General features: G+C 37.1%; 1 protein-coding gene across 3 annotated transcripts in view; it reads left to right on the forward strand.

Annotated features, from left to right (window-relative positions):
- IL15 (interleukin 15) overlaps positions 1-22,021 on the forward strand; it is a 376,963-nt gene that overhangs the window by 167,246 nt on the left and 187,696 nt on the right. The window contains exon 1 of one of the 3 annotated variants that reach the window (XM_055275989.2): positions 10,518-10,651. The exons of the other annotated variants lie outside the window; for them this stretch is intronic. The gene's annotated coding sequence lies outside the window, so the exon portion shown is untranslated. Of the gene's footprint in view, positions 1-10,517; positions 10,652-22,021 lie in introns of those variants that run through there. 3 annotated transcript variants of the gene reach the window in all.

A 22,021-nucleotide genomic window follows, 5' to 3' on the forward strand; every position in this document is an offset into this window, starting at 1 on the left:
AGAACGCCACAAAGATACTCCTCGAGAAGAACAACTCCAAGACACATAATTGTCAGATTCACCAAAGTTGAAATGAAGGAAAAAATGTTAAGGGCAGCCAGAGAGAAAGGTCGGGTTACCCACAAAGGGAAGCCCATCAGACTAACAGCTGATCTCTCGGCAGAAACTACAAGCCAGAAGAGAGTGGGGGCCAACATTCAACATTCTTAAAGAAAAGAATTTTCAACCCAGAATTTCCTATCCAGCCAAACTAAGCTTCATAAGTGAAGGAGAAATAAAATACTTTACAGACAAGCAAACGCTGATTGATTTTGTCACCACCAGGCCTGCCCTAAAAGAGCTCCTGAAGGAAGCACTAAACATGGAAAGGAACAACCGGTACCAGCCACTGCAAAAACACGCCAAATTGTAAAGACCATCGAGGCTAGGAAGAAACTGCATCAACTAATGAGCAAAATAACCAACTAACATCATAATGACAGGATCAGATTCACACATAACAATATTAACGTTAAATGTAAATGGGCTAAATGCTCCAATTAAAAGACACAGACTGGCAAACTGGATAAGGAGTCAGGACCCATCAGTGTGCTGTATTCAGGAAACCCATCTCACGTGCAGAGACACACATAGACTCAAAATAAAGGGATGGAGGAAGATCTATCAAGCAAACGGAAAACGAAAAAAGGCAGGGGTTGCAATCCTAGTCTCTGATAAAATAGATTTTAAACCAACAAAGATCAAAAGAGACAAAGAAGGCCATTACATAATGGTAAAGGGATCAATTCAACAAGAAGAGCTAACTATCCTAAATATATATGCACCCAACACAGGAGCACCCAGATTCATAAAGCAATTCCTCAGTGACCTACAAAGGGACTTAAACTCCCACACAATAATAATGGGAGATTTTAACACCCCACTGTCAACATTAGACAGATCATCGAGACAGAAAGTTAACAAGGATATCCAGGAATTGAACTCAGCTCTAAACAAAGTGGACCTAATAGACATGTACAGAATTCTCCACCCCAAATCAACAGAATATACATTTTTTTCAGCACCACACCACACCTATTCCAAAATTGACCACATAGTTGGAAGTAAAGCTCTCCTCAGCAAATGTAAAAGAACAGAAATTATAACAAACTGTCTCTCAGACCACAGTGCAATCAAACTAGAACTCAGGATTAAAAAACTCACTCAAAACCGCTCAACTACATGGAAACTGAACAAACTGCTCCTGAATGACTATTGGGTACATAATGAAATGAAGGCAGAAATAAAGATGTTCTTTGAAACCAACGAGAACAAAGACACAACATACCAGAATCTCTGGGAAACATTCAAAGCAGTGCGTAGAGGGAAATTTATAGCACTAAATGCCCACAAGAGAAAGCAGGAAAGATCCAAAATTGACACCCTAACATCACAATTAAAAGAACTAGAAAAGCAAGAGCAAACACATTCAAAAGCTAGCAGAAGGCTAGAAATAACTAAAATCAGAACAGAACTGAAGGAAATAGAGACACAAAAAACCCTTCAAAAAATTAATGAATCCAGAAGCTGGTTTTTTGAGAAGATCAACAAAATTGATAGACCGCTAGCAAGACTAATAAAGAAAAAAAGAGAGAAGAATCAAATAGATGCAATAAAAAATGAAAAAGGGGATATCACCACCGATCCCACAGAAATACAATCTACCATCAGAGAATACTACAAACACCTCTATGCAAATAAACTAGAAAATCTAGAAGAAATGGATAAATTCCTCAACAAATACACCGTCCCAAGACTAAATCAGAAAGAAGTTGAATCTCTGAATAGACCAATAACAGGTTCTGAAATTGTGGCAATAATCAATAGCTTACCAACCAAAAAAAGTCCAGGACCTGATGGATTCACAGCTGAATTCTACCAGAGGTACAAGAAGGAACTGGTACCATTCCTTCTGAAACTATTCCAATCGATAGAAAAAGAGGGAATCCTCCCTAACACATTTTATGAAGCCAGCATCATCCTGATACCAAAGCCTGGCAGAGACACAACCAAAAAAGAGAATTTTAGACCAATATCCTTGATGAACATTGATGCAAAAATCCTCAATAAAATACTGGCAAACAGAATCCAGCAGCACATCAAAAAGCTTATACACCATGATCAAGTGGGCTTCATCCCTGGGATGCAAGGCTGGTTCAACATATGCAAATCAATAAATGTAATCCAGCATATAAACAGAACCAAAGACAAAAACCACATGATTATCTCAATAGATGCAGAAAAGGCCTTTGACAAAATTCAACAACCCTTCATGCTAAAAACTCTCAATAAATTAGGTATCGATGGGATGTATCTCAAAATAATAAGAGCTATCTACGACAAACCCACAGCCAATATCATACTGAATGGGCAAAAACTGGAAGCATTCCCTCTGAAAACTGGCACAAGACAGGGATGCCCTCTCTCACCGCTCCCATTCAACATAGTGCTGGAAGTTCTGGCCAGAGCAATCAGGCAGGAGAAGGAAATAAAGGGTATTCAATTAGGAAAAGAGGAAGTCAAATTGTCCCTGTTTGCAGATGACATGATTGTATATCTAGAAAATCCCATTGTCTCAGCCCAAAATCTCCTTAAGCTGATTAGCAACTTCAGCAAAGTCTCAGGATACAAAATCAATGTACAAAAATCACAAGCATTCTTGTACACCAATCACAGACAAACAGAAAGCCAAATCATGAGTGAACTCCCATTCACAATTGCTTCAAAGAGAATAAAATACCTAGGAATCCAACTTACAAGGGATGTGAAGGACCTCTTCAAGGAGACCTACAAACCGCTGCTCAATGAAACAAAAGAGGATACAAACAAATGGAAGAACATTCCATGCTCATGGGTTGGAAGAATCAATATCGTGAAAATGGCCATACTGCCCAAAGTAATTTATAGATCTATGCCATCCCCATCAAGCTACCAATGACTTTCTTCACAGAATTGGAAAAAACTACTTTAAAGTTCATATGGAACCAAAAAAGAGCCCGCATCACCAAGTCAATCCTAAGCCAAAAGAACAAAGCTGGAGACATCACGCTACCTGACTTCAAACTATACTACAAGGCTACAATAACCAAAACAGCATGGTACTGGTACCACAACAGAGATATAGATCAATGGAACAGAACAGAGCCCTCAGAAATGATGCCGCATATCTACAACTATCTGATCTTTGACAAACCTGACAAAAACAAGAAATGGGGAAAGGATTCCCTATTTAATAAATGGTGCTGGGAAAACTGGCTAGCCATATGTAGAAAGCTGAAACTGGATCACTTCCTTACACCTTATACAAAAATTAATTCAAGATGGTTTAAAGACTTAAATGTTAGACCTAAAACCATTAAAATCCTACAAGAAAACCTAGGCAATACCATTCAGGACATAGGCGTGGGCAAGGACTTCATATCTAAAACACCAAAAGCAATGGCAACAAAAGCCAAAATTGACAAATGGGATCTAATTAAACTAAAGAGCTTCTGCACAGAAAAAGAAACTACCATCTGAGTGAACAGGCAACCTATAGAATGGGAGAAAATTTTTGCAACCTACTCATCTGACAAAGGGCTAATATCCAGAATCTACAATGAACTCAAACAAATTTACAAGAAAAAAACAAACAACCCCATCAAAAAGTGGGCAAAGGAGATGAACAGACACTTCTCAAAAGAACACATTTATGCAGCCAAAAAACACATGAAGAAATGCTCATCATCACTGGCCATCAGAGAAATGCAAATCAAAACAACAGTGAGATACCATCTCACACCAGTTAGAATGGCCATCATTAAAAAGTCAGGAAACAACAGGTGCTGGAGAGGATGTGGAGAAATAGGAACACTTTTACACTGTTAGTGGGACTGTAAACTAGTTCAACCATTGTGGAAGTCAGTGTGGCGATTCCTCAGGGATCTAGAACTAGAAATACCATTTGATCCAGCCATCCCATTACTGGGTATATACCCAAAGGTCTATAAATCATGCTGCTATAAAGACACATGCACACGTATGTTTATTGCCGCACTATTCACAATAGCGAAGAGTTGGAACCAACCCAAATGTCCAACAACGATAGACTGGATTAAGAAAATGTGGCACATATACACCATGGAATACTATGCAGCCATAAAAAATGATGAGTTTGTGTCCTTTGTAGGGACATGGATGAAACTGGAAAACATCATTCTCAGTAAACTATCGCAAGGACAAAAAACCAAACACCACATGTTCTCACTCATAGGTGGGAATTGAACAATGAGAACTCATGGACACAGGAAGGGGAACATCACATTCCGGGGACTGTTGTGGGGTGGGGGGAGGGGGGAGGGACAGCATTAGGAGATACACCTAATGCTAAATGACGAGTTAATGGGTGCAGGAAATCAACATGGCACATGGATACATATGTAACAAACCTGCACATTGTGCACATGTACCCTAAAACCTAAAGTATAATAAAAAAAAAAAAAAAACAGAAAAAAAGCAGAGTCACCGTCTCCTCTCGAATTTCCATCTCCCTCTAGCCACGGTCATACTTTCTTCTTCACAACCCTACTTCTTAAGCAAATTCTATGCTTGGCTCTCCGATTACAATCTGTTCTCTCTTTTAAAATTATAGACTGTAACACGAGTACTGAAGAAGTACACAAATTACATATGTACAGTTTAATAAGCACCTGTGACCTCTACACAGCTCTAGAGACAGGACAGCACTGATACTTCCATGATCCAGTCATTCTTGTTCCAGATATGTAACTTAGAATACAGAAACTTGGACACTTGTATCAGAATGTTTATAGCATCACTATTTAATCATAAAGAAGTGAAAAAACCATCTGCAAAAGAATGGGCATATGCGTTGTACTCTCTTATCATTCTCCCTGTCGAAACTCATTCTCTCTTTCAATCGGTATCTAGTATCCTTACTTACATGGTAATGATATTGTTACTATTCTCTAAATACTACCAATATATTTTAGTCTTTCCTGGTTTTTTAATTTTATGAAAGTAAAGTCATACTTCATATTTTTTGTGTCTGCTTTTTTCACTGAATATAATGTTTATGGAATTTATCTTAATTCCTGGGTCTGGCTGAGTTTTACAGCTACAGTTTTTTTTTTATTCTGAATAGTGTTTTACTGCATGTGTCTTCTACAATTTATCCATTCTTTTTTAGATGATTGCTTACAATTCTGTAATATTAAGCAAGGTTTCTATAAACATTCTTATAAATGTGTCTACAATATATATGGTAGGCATACCTAGAAGTGGAATTGATGTATTATTGCAGGGTCTGTGTATCTTTAATGATAATAGATCATGGCAACTATTTTCCAAAGTGATTATTTCAATCCTACCAGTAGAGTATAAGGGTTTCTGGTTTATCACATTGTATTTTATTGAAATATAAACATTTACGTAAAACATATGCTTAATAGTACTTGCCATGGGCCAGGCAATATTATGAGAACACTGATTTAAACTTTATAATATAATTAAAGTTAGTTATTACTGCTATCCCCACATTCCAGATAAAGAAATTGAGTCACAAAGGTGAAGTGACTTGCTCCAGGCCGTACGTTGGCAGAGTCCAGTTCACAAGATTAGGTTCCTAACCATTCTGCTATGAAGCCCGTCTTCTCTACCTCATGTTTATTATGTTCGTACTTTCACATTTTTGCCAACTTAGTAAGTATGTAATGATATCCAATGGTGATTTTAATTTGCATTTTCCTCAATATTAATGAGGTTGTGGAGTTGTTTTTCCATATCTTTACTGGGCATTTGGATATTCTCTTTTGAGAATTTCAGGTTCAAATCTCTGTAGCTCAAGTTTTTATTGGATGCTTTGCTTTTTCTTATCAATTTGCAGAAGTTCTTTCTGTATTTTGGATACAAACATTTCTCGTGTGTGTGTGTGTGTGTGTATATAGGCTTGTATTCCCACTCACTTAATTTGTACCCTTTAATAAACAGAAGGCTTTAGTTTTAATGTAGTTAACTGTATCATTCATTTCCTCTGTGGTTAATGCTTTTGTGTCTTAGAAATTGTATCCCTGCCAAGGGTGCATGTATATTATCTTATAGTATTGTCCATATTATTATCTAGACATTTGTTTTGTTGAGATATCTAATCCATTACATATCAATATTTGCATAAGTCATTGTGAAGGTTAACTTTATGCATCAATGTGGCTAGGCTATGGTGCTCAGTTGTTTGTTCAAACACCAGTCTAGATAGTGCTGTGAAGGTGTTTTTATGGATGTAATTAACATTTAGAGTGAGTTTACTTTAAGTAGAAGATATTGCTCTCAGCAATGTGGGTGAGCCTCATTCAATCTATTAAAGGCCTTAAGAACAAAACAAAAACTAAGGTTTCTCAGAGAAAAAGAAATCCTGTTTCAAGACTAATGGAAATCCTGCCTGATTTTCCAGCCTCTAACATGGCCTATAGATTTCAGACTCAACACCACAACATGAACTCCTGTCTGAGTTTCCAGCCTGCTGGTCTGCAGTACAGATTCCAGACTTGCCAACCACCACATGAGCCAATTTCTTAAAACAAAAGTCTCTTTATACACACATGTATTTTATTGGTTCTATTTCTCTGGAGATCTCTGACTGATAAGATATTTTGGTACTGAGAGTGGTTCTGGAGGAACAGAATCTTAGGGATGAGTTTTCTGAATTGGTTCTGGGGTTCCTGGGATTGTTTCCTAATATGACCAGATTTAAAGACACTAATGACTCCATTGCCAGTAGTAATGAGGAAATTGAGTCCACATTATCATGTGGAAACAGAGATGTGCAAAATATTGCTGTTGATTCAGCTGGTTGCTCCTAATTCAACTTGACAAAGTGGGAAAAGAAGAGATTGAGCTTAGGTGTTCATAAATTTCCAGCTTTGAAACTGGGTAAATGACCAGAAAGTTTCTATGTCTGCCCTGAAAGAAAACCTTAAATCTGTAGCTGCAGAGCCGAGATTTCTAAAAAAAAACAAACAAAAGGTGAGTCTCATCCTGTGAGTGGCTGAATTACAAACTAAATTGAATTCACAAGCTCACAGGGTGTCTGCTGTTAAAATGAGGGCATTTACTGTGAAGGAATGAGCTCCTAAAAATTGGGATAGAGATATATGGAAAGATCCTGATTAAGCTAGGGATATTGGACTCCTAAATTCTAATGCATCCCCTTTGAGAGTAAAAGCAGCTACTCTATTACCATCTGGGGAGGTCAACCCTGCTTTGCCTGAGGAACCTGTAGTGGCATCTCCTGAAGTAGTTGCCTTGCAAGAGACTGCTGATTCTCCTCAGGACTCACCCTTCCCACCTGTCCTTGCTTCTAGATCTATAAGTAGACTCATAGTCATATAAGATCTATAAGTAGACTATAGATAGATCTTATATAAGATCTATAAGTAGACTATAGATAGATCTTATATAAGATCTATAAGTAGACTATAGATAGATCTTATATAAGATCTATAAGTAGACTATAGATAGATCTTATATAAGATCTATAAGTAGACTATAGATAGATCTTATATAAGATCTATAAGTCCCAGCAGGTCTCGAAAGGTGAAGTAAAAGTGTGACCCCTAGGGAAGTATGCTATACTTCCAATGAACTATTTGAGTTTTCTAGTTTACATACACAGAAATCTGGGGAATATGTGTGGAGATGGTATTTAGAGTGTGGGGTAATAGAGGAAGGAGTATAACATTAGACCAGGTAGAATTTATCAATACGAGTCCCTAAGAAAGCATTCCAGATTCAACATGGTAGCTTGAGAGATTGAAAAGGGCCCTGACAGTTTGACTGGTAAGCTGAAATGTGGACCAAAAGATAGCCTACACTACATGCCAGAACTGCCTTGAGATATTGTGAAATGTTATATCAAAAGGCTTAGGAAAATTGAAATGATATGGTGGATTTAATTAAGATCTGATCATTGACCCTGGAAGGACACAGAGTTCAAGATGGTGAAGAATCAATTTAGAGGGTAACCCTATGTCCTCGAAGAGTTCTATGGTCAGTCTTCTCTGCAGGTCAGAAATTAAAGTGAGAACTGCTGACACTGAACTTGGATCTTTAAATGCAATGGGAATAATTGAATTCTGGAGTAGCAGGTGCCAAATGATGGCATTTAATCACTAAAGACAAGGTGGGCATGGTTACAATAATGAACAGCAGAGTCAAAGCAGAAATCAGAATAATTCGATTCACAGAGACCTAAGACAATGGATAATTGATCATTGGTGTTCCTACAGTGAAATAAATAGGCTGTCTACTAATCTTACTTGATCGATATAAGCAGAGAAGTTCCAGGTCATTTGAAAAGATGTCTAACTTGAATCATCCAAACAGAAAACTATATCCCCTCATCAATTATCATATTTGAGCCTGTTTACAGACCCAGAACCCCTTGAATGAAGGGGAAGCTGGGTCTCCCTGATTTGGAATTTGGGGTTTGGAATCCTACTATACTTCCAAATTTTACGTATTTTGTATTTATATATTTATGTATTTTGGTGTTCCCCAAGGAATCTTTTACCAGGTGACTGTGCACTGTGGAAAAGGAAATAATCAGACTTTTTGAGGATTATGTGACATTTTATCTCTGAAGTGGCACTAGTTTCAGGAATGCAAAGTGTTACCATGCTCCACCAGTCAGAGTGGGAACTTACAGAGGTCTGATGATCAATGGAGTTTTAACTCAGGTCCACCTCTTAGTAGGCCAAGTGAATCCTTAAACCCATCTTGTCAAAGAAATAACCAATTGGAGAATTGGTTATTTCTCCAATTCTGGAATGGATAATTGGAATAGGCATTACCAGCAACTAACAGAATACTCAGATTGGTTCTTTGACCGGTGCAGTGAGGGCGCTTACAGTAACAAGGACCAAGTGGAAGCCAGTAGACCTGTCCCTACATAGGAAAATGGTAAACCAGGAACAATACTGCATTTTTGGAGGGATTTCAGAGATTAAGACTTGAAGAATAGAGGACTGGTGATCCTACCATATCACTGTTCAACTCACTTACTGGGCCATGCACAAAACAGATGAATCTTGGGGAGAATTACAATGAATTATTATAATCTTAACCAAATGGTAACTCCAGTTGTAACTGTTGTTTCAGATGTGACTTCAGTGCTTGAGCAAATTAACACATTTCTTGGAACCTAGTGTGCAGCTATTGATCTAGCCAACACCTTTTTTTTAAACCATACCTTCTAGTAAAGAGTATGAGAAACATTTGCTTTCAGCTGGCAACACCTTTACTGTTGTATGTTAGGAAATATCAACTCTTAAGCCCTACATTATAACTTCACTTACAGAGAATTTGGTAATCTTTCTCTTCCACAAAATATCACACTGGTCTATTACATTGATGACATTATGCTGATTGAAACCAGTGAGCAAGAGGTAGCAGCGAAACTAGATTTATTGATTGATAGTATATTTGCATGTCAGAGGGTAGGAAATAAATCTGACAAAAACCCAGGAGTTTTTTATTTCAGTGAAATTTCTAGGGGTCCAGTGAGAAGTGTGGGCCATGTGGAGATCTCCCTTCTTGGTGAAGGTAAGATGAAAAATAAGTTGTTGTATCTAGCCCCATCTGTAACAACAACAACAAAAAAGAGTGGAACTGTTTGCATTTTAGAGGCAACATATTCCTCATTTGGATTAAATATGCCACTCCAGCCCATTTCATGAGTAACCAGAAAAGCTGCTAGTTTTGAATGGGGCCCAGAATAAAAGAAGGGTTTGTAACAAGTCCACACTGCCACAGAAGCTTCTTTGCCACTTGAGCCATGTGATCCAGCAGATTCAACAGTGCTTGAAGTGTCAGTGACTGTTTGAAGCCTTCGGTAGGCCCTTGTAGGTGAACCCCAGCACAAACTCTTAGGATTCGGGGACTAAGCATTGCCATTCCTCTTTGAGTAACTACGATTCTCTTCAGAAACAGCTTTTGACCTACTACTGGGCCTTAGTAGCCGAATGTTTAACCATAGGCCACTAAGTTACCATGTAACTTGAGCTGCCTATCATGAACTGAGTTATATCTGAATCATCAAGCAATAAAGGTGGGCATGCACAGCAGCACTCCGTCATCCAATGGAAGTGACATATATGAGATTGGGCTTGAGTAAGCCCTGAAGGCACAAATAAGTTACACAATGCAGTGACACAAATACCCATAGTCTTTGCTTCTGTTACATTATCTTCTGTCACCCAGCCTAAACCTGTGATCTCTGGGGGAGTTTCCTACCATCAGTTGACTAAGAAAGAGAAAAATTTGGGCTTGGTTTACAGATGGTTCTGTGCAATATGCAGGTGCCATTCAAAATTGAACAGCTGTGGTACTATAGCTCCCTTCCGAGACTCCTTGGACAATGGTGAAGGGGAATTCTTCCAGTAGAAAGAACTTCAAGCAGTGCAGCTGGTTGTTCATTTTGCTTAGAAGAAGAAATGACTGTAAATACAATTGAATATTGCTTCATACTGTGGTTAATGGTTTGGCTGGATAGTCTGGAACCAAGGAATATAATTGGAAAATTGAAAAAAAAAATAGTGCCATGGAAATTTGGCAAGAGGTAAGTGAACAGATTTTTATGAATGGGTAAAAACATGATATTTATGTTCCATGTGAATATTCACCAGTGGATGATCTTGGCAAAGGAAGGTTTAATAATCAGGTAGATAGGATGACCTATTCTGTGGGTAACAGTCATCCTCTTTCCCTGGACACTCCATTATTTCTTCAAATACTGTCTGTACTCCATTTTCTCCTCTTCTTCAGGATTACAATAAGATGCATGTAAGGCTTTTCTCACTCTCCCCTTCCTACCTCTTAACCACTCTGTTCTATTTTTTTTTCTTTTTTCTTTTTCTTCTTTTTTGGTGTCATCATTCTAATTTATGGATACTTTCTTTTAACCTATCCTCAAATTCACTACTAATTATCTTTTTTGTTTTTACAATATACCATCATACCTATCCATTGAGGTTTTTCATTTCAGTGATGTATTTTTCAGTTCTTAAAGTTTTCTTGATTCCTTTCCAAATGTTCTGTGTCACTACATATAAATTCTTCTCTCACACATGTAGCTTCAAGTTTCTTTTTTCTTCTTTTATGCATAGTGAACATCATTTTAGCAAGATGTCTGGTAATGGCAATATTTGTAGTCTTTATTTTCTTCTGCTTATTGTTTCTGCTGTTTATTGCTTACACAACTTATTTCCTTTTATGCTTGGTTATCTTTAATTGTATGCTGCCTGTCGTAATTGAAAAAAATATTTATGGGGATTCCTTGAGGCTTAGGATATATGTCCCTTCCCCTAGAATGATTAGCATTTGTTTGTCTCAGCTGTTTAGGAGCACTATTAGTTCAATACTACTCTAAATTTATAGCTTATGGTTTCTTGGAACACAATGCTAAAAAGAAAAATGTGGGCTGCAGATACAGCAGCCATGGTTATAATATCTCAAGATAGTTTCCTTAATGTACAGTCTCTCCAATCTGCTTGGTGCCAATGTAAATTTTCTGCAGATCTGTGGTTTGGTAGATCTAGTTCTGTCTTACTCTGAAGGTATAGTGATTTAGGGTGCAAACTTACCCTAAAAGTATAGAATATTGTGGTGCCGGCTTTAAGGTAAGCGGTTTCTTATTACATTTTCTATCTTTAGCAGGCCCTTAACTAAGATTTCTGCCCCCTTACTCTATAAGTTCATCAATATCATACCTCAGTTTTATAGTTTTGTTTTAATCATTTCACGCTGTTATAACAAAGTACCATAGACTGGGTGGCTTATAAACAACAGAAATTTATTGCTCTCAGTTCTGGAGGCTTGAAGTACAGAGCTAAGCCTGTGGCAGATTGATGTTTGGTAAGGGACCACTTTCTGGTTTATGATTAATTATCTTTTCACTGTGTCCTCGTGGTGGAAGGAACTAGGGATCTCTCTGGGTTCTTTTATAAGAGCCCTAATCCCACTCAGGAGAGCTCCACCCTCATGACCCAAGCACCTTCCAAAGGCACCATCTCCTAATACCATCACATTGGGCATAAGATTTCAACATATGGACTTTGGGGGGAACACAGACATTTAGTTCACAGCAAGTTCATTTTATCCTGGATAAAGGACTTCTGGACCAAAGCAGGCTTTGAGTGTCCATTTGACCTCTCTGAGTTCTTTTTTTCTCATATGTTTTGAGCTGGCAATTATTTACTATATTGTAAGCTTTTCAACATTAAGAAAATACTTTATGCAATGTTTTTCCTTGTTTTTGGTCTAGGAGTGTGTGTGTTTGTGTCTGTGTGTTTGTGTGTGTAAGTAACCTAGACTGCCATGACTAAACAATAAAAGTATTTTTCTTTTTCAAGCATGTTAAATTTGAGTTTAGGAAAAGTTGAAACTTTTCATGCAGCCATGAAGAGCTGGCAATCATATGCTCCTAAGCTATCATTCTATATTGTAAACCAATGGTGCAGTTCAGGTGATTTTCCTTTAAAATGAATTTTTCTGGCATTTTAAATGGTAGCTGTAGTGAGTAGGAGAAATCTAAAAAATGCAAGTTAAGACTAAAAATAAAATAAGGTAAACCATTCTAATATGTCCTAGCATGGCACTAAATTGATAAATAAGAGTGTAGACAGCTCTTTGGAGACAGAGGCAATTATATACTGTAAGTAACACTGAATATGTAGGTTTGAAATCCAACTAGTGAGCTCTGTCACTCTGATGAAAGGGTTATTGTTATGATCTCAGAGCAGGAAAAGGATTCACATTAAATGATAGTTGCATGAAATTCTGTATCATTCATACTTTTCACTGTGAGTTGAATAATTAAATTTAGAACATGGTCATTTCATATGTATTATAGTATCACTGCCTATAACTATCAGAAAGAAGTCTTGGTTAATATATGAAATATATCTGACCTTTACTATAGTTTTGCTTTTAATTCATTTCTACATATAAATAATTTGACAAAGAGTTACAAAAGAGCTAATAAAATAATAGAAATAAAAACTTACAACTCAGGGTAAAAGGCTAAGGAAACAAGGGATTATTTGGGGGGAAGAAGTGGGTGAGGGAAATACAGCATTTATCTGAGAAGAGATATTAGTAGAGAATTATTTTTTCTTTGAATATACTAGTTCTCAATCTTGGCCTTATTTTAAAATCACCTGGGGAGCTTTGAAATATATTGATGCCTTAGCCTTATCCCCAGCGGTTTTGATTTAACTGGCCTGGGATATGACCTGAACATCAGGAATTTTAAAAACTCTTTGTGTGATTCTATTGTGCAAGAAATAATTCACTTTAAGATTACTTTAGGAAGGAAATTCCTGTACTAAAATAATCAATTTATGAAACAAGTTTAACTCTCCTGGTATTCAGATATACCACGATGTGGAAAGTAATAGAAGATGAGATTTCTGCATTTTCACTATAACAAGAACAAAAGAAATAGTGCTTCGGCCCGGCGCAGTGGCTCACGCCTATAATCCCAGCACTTTGGAAGGCCGAGGCGGGTGGATCACAAGGTCAGGGGACCGCGACCATCCTAGCTAACACGGTGAAATCCTGTCTCTACTAAAAATACAAAAAATTAGCCAGGCATGGTGGCGGGCGCCTGTAGTCCCAGCTACTCGGGAGGCTGAGGCAGGAGAATGGCGTGAACCTGGGAGGCGGAGCTTGCAGCTAGTGGAGATGGCACCACTGCACTCCAGCCCGGGTGACAGAGCGAGACTCCGTCTCAAAAAAAAGAAAAAAAAGAAATAGTGCTTCAACGGTAGTGTGAGAAATTTCAATTGGAATAAAAATGCTTCTTTAGAATTTGGCTTGCAAAATTCAGGAATGGTTAACCAAGGCACATTGTAATATCTTGTTACTGTTCATACTAACTACAGGCAGTTTTGCCTCTTAGGCTCTAAATTTAGACAGAACTGGGCTTCAATTTCTACTACCAGATTTGCTAGCTGTACAACCCTTGGGGAAATTAAATTCCCCATAACTTAGTTTCATCATTCATTCAGTTATGAAACAAATATTTATCAAATGATATCGGGAAGGCACTGCACAAGGTACTGAGCATACAGCAATGAACAAAATAGTGTACCAAATGGGATTGCAAACCTTTCTTACCAGCTTATTTGCAAGGATAACATGAGAAGCATATGTAAGGTAGTTAGGAGAGTACCTAGTTATTATTATTATTAAAATTAAACAAATACTTAGAATTATTTATAGTATTGTTTCAAAGGGGTAGGTAAAATTAAATTATAATTAAAATCAATGAGAATTTTTATTAATGGCCTGTAATGATGATTACAACTTTTTGATACCCTCCGTCTTTCAAATAGGACTTAAAACAAACAAAAAAACAAAGTATAGGTAACCCCTCAAAGCAAGAAATAAGAAAACAAAAACACAAAACACATGATACATGTCTTGGGACATTGAGCAAACCAGATGACTCAAAAACACACTAGAGACCATTCCTAGCATGTTCCACACAGGAATTAATGAATCACCGCTCTGCTGAATCTCTTTCATTTCTTAGAAAAGAGAATGTCACTGATAAAAAGAAATAAAATCCATTTATGTGAACTCTACATCCCAAAGCATTAGCACAGAAATGTGAAGCTGAATGACTGATGTAGGAGCAGTGTGTCTACCATATTAAAATGTAGAGAATTCCCCTTAAATAGAATGTTCTTTGAATAAAGCAAAAAATGAAAGCAGAAAAGTACACAGAAACATCTGTATTACACTTTAAGATGTGGCGAAATACTTCTAACTGAATAGAACTTTGGAGTAGAAATCTGTTACATAAAACTGACAAATATTTACGGAGATTTTTATTACCCACCATGACTGGGAACATTGGAAATGTAAACCATCTACAGATATCAAAATCTATCCTATATTTGGGCATTTAAACTTTCAAGGAAAATCTGTGCTAGAGCTATTAATACAGTGAAAACATTAGAATTTTCTTCAGATTATTATAGCTCCTGGCATTTAGTACATTCTTGCCAGCATTATTTTCTCCTCCCTCTCTTCACTGCCTTTGTATGCTGTCTCTGGGATAGCCTCGCCCATGCAGTAAATGATGCCGGGAAGGTCAGGGGCAGACAAATACTTCACCTAAATTTTGACTCTTTCCTCAAGGTCTCCTGTGCCAGTAGATGGTGCAGCAGAAGGGACCAATTGACATTCACCTACTCTTCCCTTTGCTTTCTTAAAGGCCTGCCTGTGCACAGTCAATGGGAAATGGCCCTCCAGTTAATCTAATTTAGTTGTTAAATTGCCAAAAAATCTCCAGTCTGAACACTCTCAGGCCCATGTTTTATGGTGCAGAGAGATGTCTGACTTTCTAACGCTTGCTGATCAGGGTAATACAGTCTACATCAGGAAGTTGTTAAGGACTAACTTGAGAACCTCTGAAATTCGTATGTTTAAGCCCTAACTACAAAGTGACTGTATTTGGAGACAGGGCCTCTAGAGAGGTAACTAAGGTGAAATAAGGCCGTAAAGATGCTGTTGTAATCCAACAGGGCTGGTGTCCTTATAAGAGGAAGGAGAGACACTAGATTGTCCCTTTCTCTGCATGAGCACAGAGGAAAAACCATGTGAGGACCCAGCAAGAAGGTGGCTGTCTGCAAGTCAGGAAGAGAGGCCTCACTAGATACCAGTTTTGGCATTTCACCTTGGACTTCCATCCCCCAGAATTGTGAGAAAATCAATGTCTGTTGTCGAAGCCACCAAGCCTGTGGTATTTTGTAATGGCAGCCTGAGGAGACCCATATAAAGGTCATAACTCTTCATTTCACATTCTGTTTTAAAACTGCTTACTCATTGAAATTAAAAATCAAATTTTTCAAAGATTATCTACATCAGTGACAAATTTTGCTGAATTCAGTTTACTGAATTATAATATAGTTTATATTAATTCAGTTCAGTTTACTGAAATATAATAAAGAAGGGAGAATGACATACCAATTGTGTGGAATTATATTCAGACCAACATTTACTAATATAGATATTCTATAGAATAATATTTAAAATAAGAAGCAACTGACCATACTTTGCTAAAATTGAATTACCTGTATGTTCTTGAGATGAGGTCAAATGTAGAAAGCCTGGCAGCTATGCTATGCAACCAACCCTCTTTCTGCCTGCACTCACTGCGCTGGTGGGCAGTGGGGGGCGCGATCCATGTCTTTAAAGTGTTCCTCCTTCATAAACTGTAATCCTCCCTCCCTGCTCCAACAAATCACCTCCTGTTGTTTCCTTTCTATTCTTCATTCTTGATACCTTATTCAGTATTTTTTCTGTTTGTTATAAATAAATGAGAATAAAATTAAAAACAGACAAGGGATATTACAGTTCTTAAATGAAAAGATGTAGATTATTGCCCTTTTTTTTTTCAAACACTCTAAAAGTTAAGAAGATAAACTTTTAAGGGCATAATATTGTATCTTACAGTTATGTACTTAATAAAACAACAAATATTTATCAAAAACTTATTTTTTCTAAGAGTTGATAATACATGCTGAATTTATTCTCCAGGAACTTTCTTATTATGTAGATGTTAACATTATGTCATTGGGAAGTAGGTTAGTGAGAAATGCAGAACTATGTTAGAGACCAGTACACACACACACACACACACACACACACACACACACACACAATTTATTTAAAGAAAACAAATAAATTAGTACACGTTGGCCTTAGTCTTCTGGCTTGTTAATAATCAAAGTAAAAAAATTAAAGAATTAAATTGCTTTTTGGCTTGGGCTTTCTCTTTTCATTTCTTGTAATGATCATTTCTGTCACTAAATCCAACCAATACTTCTTGATAGAGTCACAGTAGACAGAGGGAGTGGGACAAGGTGGAAATGTTTGGAACCAATCCAATTAAAAGTTATAGAAAAAATTTATGGCTTCACATTAAATTGGGAGATTGGCTTCTTACCTCATTTAACCTCCAGCAAACTTTGAGAACTATACCCAGCGGCTGTTGCAACCATTAATTTTCAATATTTGTCTAGTAATGAAGGTAGACTTGCAGATATTCCATTCTAAGAAACTTGAAAAGCACAACTGATTCAAGGAAGATAGAGCTTTGTCCATTTATCCACTCACAAAGAGAAAAATACTGCATAATTTCATTCATGCAGAATCTAAAAATGTTTGTCTCATAGAACTAGAGAGTAGAATGATGGTAATCAGGGGCTATGGCAGTTGTAGGGGAAGAGGGGAAGTTGAGGAGCTGTTGGTCAAAGAATACTACATTTCAGTTAGATAGAAGGAGTAAGTTCAAGAGATCTATTGTACAACATGGTAACTATAGTTAACAATACATTGCATTCTTGAAAACTATTGAGAGTGAATGTTCTCAGCACAAAAATTGTAACTATGTGAGTTCATGCATATGTTAATTAGCTAGATTTAGTCATTCCACAATGTACATATACTTCAGAACATCAGGTTGTATGTGATAAATGTACATCATTTTATCTATCAATTTAAAAAATAATAAAAAAGGAAGATAGAGTTTTTAGCAATGATTTCAAAAACAATTTCAAGAGTGACATAGTGATTCAATAACATTTATTAGGCACATGTGGTTCCAATCATTACTCTCATTCTGGTTATGACTGCTAATAATCTCTATAAACATGTAAATTCAGATTACATTGTCATAAATCTTCAGAGCATTAATTGGCCTCCTGCTGAGCCCTCAAATTTAGCACTGATGGGAAAGCATCACCCTGCAGTTTCCATGTTTTCTCCATTGCGCAGTCCTCAATCAAGGCCACACAGTTAGCCTTCAGCAGTCAGTTCAGGTTTGTGTAAGACAGCCTTCTACTCTTTTTATATAGACTACATTCGGTGTTGTTAGTTACAGAGATTAGGCATCAAGAGACACGGATTCTGGCTTGTTACCTCTGCAGTAAAACTTAGAATTTATTTAGGTGAACATTTCATTTTACAGCAGATGAAAAGAAGGTATTGAAGGTGCCCATCTGAGGACCTCAGAAGAAACTCTCTTAACCTCCATCCAGTACTTTTCACTTCACCAGGCAGCTTCCATTCCCTCAACTTTTTTGGTGACTCTCCACCTGACAGAACTGAAGACTCAGTTTCTTCATCTATGAAATGAAAATTATAACATGAGTGTTTTGCAGAATTGCTGTAAAGAGAAAATACTCATAAATGCCTATGAGGAGTATAATGCACCACAGATTCAATATATTCATTTCACCATCATGCAGAAAGGATCAGCCATGTTCAGTGCAGCAGCAGCAGCAGAAACAGCAGAGAGCCTGTCAGAGCAGGCCTGTCAAGATATCTCACATGTTCATGTGGAGAACAATTTTTGCTAATGAATATGATTGGTTGGACTAGAGTTGAGTTTATCTTGTATAACATGGTTATGAGTTGTCATATTTTAGAGATCTTTGCCCTACTTTTTTAAAGTGTGGTATTGGAGTATTCATCTGAGTAACATTAATGTGGGATTGGGGGCTTCTCTGATGTTATCACTTCTGTATTTGGCAGCATAAAGGACATGATAGGGTGGAGTGTTGGTCTGTCCACAAATCTTGTATGTTTGTCCTGTCTGCCATCCTGTGACCTGGACCACATTGTTTAACTACTCTAATACTCTGTTTCTTTTCATGTAAAATGTAGGCCACAGAATGATTATTTTAAAATTCCTTTCTAGTTCTATGGTACAGACAAATCTCAGTTATGGTAATCCTAAACAAAACAAATGTTTGTGGTGCTATATGGCATTTTCTGTGAAAATAGATTGTCTTTGAATTACAGGTGCTAAAATTCTAAGTGAAAGAGTGGAAAGCCTTGAATTAGTGGCAGTGGGCTTTCTCTGACAATCAAATGTTCTTGCTGAAAATTTACAATAGCTACAGAATAAAAACAACTGTTAAATCGAAATTGACTTAGTATGTTCAGAGACACTTGAATAAAACCTATTAACAGCCCAAGTGAATTTAATTAAATACCATGAGTAATAAAAGAGAGGTCCAGGGGTGATTGCTGAGAACACTTATGGATTATTCTGAATTTGAAAATTTGACTCTTGGTGAGTGAGGAGCTGGGTCCCAACTGCAAATGTGCTGAGTTGATTAAAGGTGATGAATTTTCATCAACAAGGTGACATAAATGTTGCATTGCAGTTTTTTTCCCCAGAATATCTGAGACAGCCTGACACTGCCTGGAGGAGGATAGAATAAGCTTCTATCCAGCACTTGCCATCTAGGGGGCCCTCCCTAGCCAGAGAAGTGAGTCAGCTGATCTAGACATCTCCATTTCAGTCTGGCTCCATGATACCCAATGAGGCAGAGCAGAGAGCACATTTGGCATTAGGTAAACTTGGGGTTGTGAATTCTGTCTCTGGCTACTTAATAGCTATGTGAATTTGAGCAAGTCACTTAACCCATCTGATCTTGTTTCTACACCTTCAAAAAAGTGAAGAGTGAAAAGCCTTAAATTAGTGACAATGCGCTTTCTCTGACAATAAAACATTCTTGCTGAAAATTTACAAATAATATATGAGTAATATAAGAGCAATACCATCTTTACTAACAAAATCCAAAATGTTAAGATCAATTAATTCTTAAAAATGACTATGTTCCCTAGTATAAGTCTTAACATTGCAACCACCTCTCCAAACTTCTGAAAGTAAATCAAACCTTTTAATATTTTATCTATCTACTCCTTTTACAAGGTTCCTTGAGCACAAACTGCTAGCATCCTTCCCCAACTGTTCATATACCTTTTGATCACCTTCTTAAGTCACTAAATGATCACCTTAGCTTCTTATTCATCCTTCTGTGTTGTTTCCTTCTGTCCTTTGTGGGAAGCCTCGGGGAAATGGTCCATGTAATGGGGCATTGCTCACATGCATAATGTTTCCTTCTTTTGGGATCATAGAAGAGTAATGGATTACGCTTAGCATTCTTAAACAGGATGGACTAAACCATCAAATATATTTCTGGAAGATATGGTTGATATTGAGGGAAGTTGAGCAGATCTACTAATTTCTTGGTTGATGGCCCTTTTGTTTAGGAAACCAATGAAAAAATGCTTGCTATGAAAAAATGTAAAGGAGCAATTTTCACTTTGTTATGCCAAAGAAAACAAAACAAAATTACAACTGGATTTCACTGTGGACTCACAAGTTCTGCCTGAGGGAGAGAAATGAAAAGCCCTAGAACACCTTCTTAAGTTTGTTACAACTGGTTTATCTCTGAAGATCTGGGCTGTGAGGTGAGGGCAACCACTCTCTAACTAAGGGAGTTCTGGGACCAGGAAGAGTTAGCACCCCAAATTTCCCATTTAAGGAAGGGAGGGTTGGGAAGCAGAGTGAGGATTATGAAAGCTGGTGAGACTCTTTAACTAGTTCTTATATCTTGGTGCCCTGAAATGTCAGTCTGAATGTCATAATAAAGAATTTAAGTGTACCCAAAATATGGCTTCTAAAAAATGTAAATTCAAGATTGTTACAATAAATTCTTGCAGACATGATTTTTTTCATATTTTCTTACACAGCAAATTTTTTGTTTTTACATTTCTGTCCACTGATGCAACTAAAATAGTTTCCTCTTACCAAGGAAGAACTTGCCTAGCTATTAAAACAAGAGTCCTTCTTTAAAATGATTTTACCCAGAAGTGTTTTGAGGCCAGGCACTTTGGCTCACACCTGTAATTTGGAGATTGAGGCAGGAGGATCCCTTGAGCCCAGCATTTTGAAACTAGCATGGGCAATTAAGTGAGACCCCCATCTCTACAAAATATAAAATGCCTGTAGCTCCCGCTACTTGAGACGATAATATGGGAAGATCCCTTGAGCCCAGGAATTTGAGGCAGCAGTGAGTTATGATCATGCAACTGCACTCCAGCCTGAGCAACAGAGTAAGACTCCATCTCAAAAAAAAAAAGAAAAAGAAAAAAAGGAAAGGAAAGAAAGGAAAAAAGAAAAAAATGTTTTGAAAAGAAACACCCTTCATGAAACGTAAGAAAATCAAAATTAATATTTATGACAACTTGCTTTTTCCTTTTTCCCTGTCTCCTTGATTATGAGCCACAAATTTATTGAAAATCTTGCTTGCTATGATAAATAATCATTTTGAGTTATCTTTCAAAAGTCCAGCTCCATCCATGTGCATGCAAAGGACATGGCTTCTTTCCTTTCTATGGCTGAATAGTATTCCATGGTGTATATGTACCACATATTTTTTTATCCAGTCTATCATTGACAGGCATTTGTGTTGACTCCATATCTTTGCTCTTGTGAATAGTGCTGCAATGAACATATACATGCATGTATCATTATAATACAATGATTTATATTCCTTTGCGATACAATGGGATTGCTGGATCAAGCGGTATTTCTTCCTCTATGTCTTTGAGGAATTGCCACACTGTCTTCCACAATGGTTGAACTAATTTACATTCCCACCAACAGTGTAAAAGCATTCCTGTTTCTCCACAGACTCATCAACATCTGTTGTTTCTTGACTTTTTAATAGAAAACCAAACACTGCATGTTCTCACTTATAAGTGGGAGCTGAACAATTAGAACACATGGACACAGGGAGGGAACAACACACACTGGGTCCTGTCAGAGGAGAGCAGGGGATGGGAGAGCATCAGGATAAATAGCTAATGCATGAAACCATCATGGCACAAGTTTACCTATGTAACAAACCTGCACATGTATCTTGGAACTTAAAATAAAATAATTTACTTTTTAAAACATTAAAAAATCTAGATTTAAAAAATACTACCACCAAATACTTAATCATTTCTCTCTAAAATTAACTTTCCCTTGAATTAAAGGAGTGATATATTTTTGCCCACATAATTTGTTATAGATTCATAATAGTAACTGCTTGGTTTGCATTCTTAGCTGGACAAT

Source organism: Symphalangus syndactylus, chromosome 4 (genome assembly GCF_028878055.3).
Source record: "Symphalangus syndactylus isolate Jambi chromosome 4, NHGRI_mSymSyn1-v2.1_pri, whole genome shotgun sequence".
NCBI lineage: Eukaryota > Metazoa > Chordata > Mammalia > Primates > Hylobatidae > Symphalangus > Symphalangus syndactylus.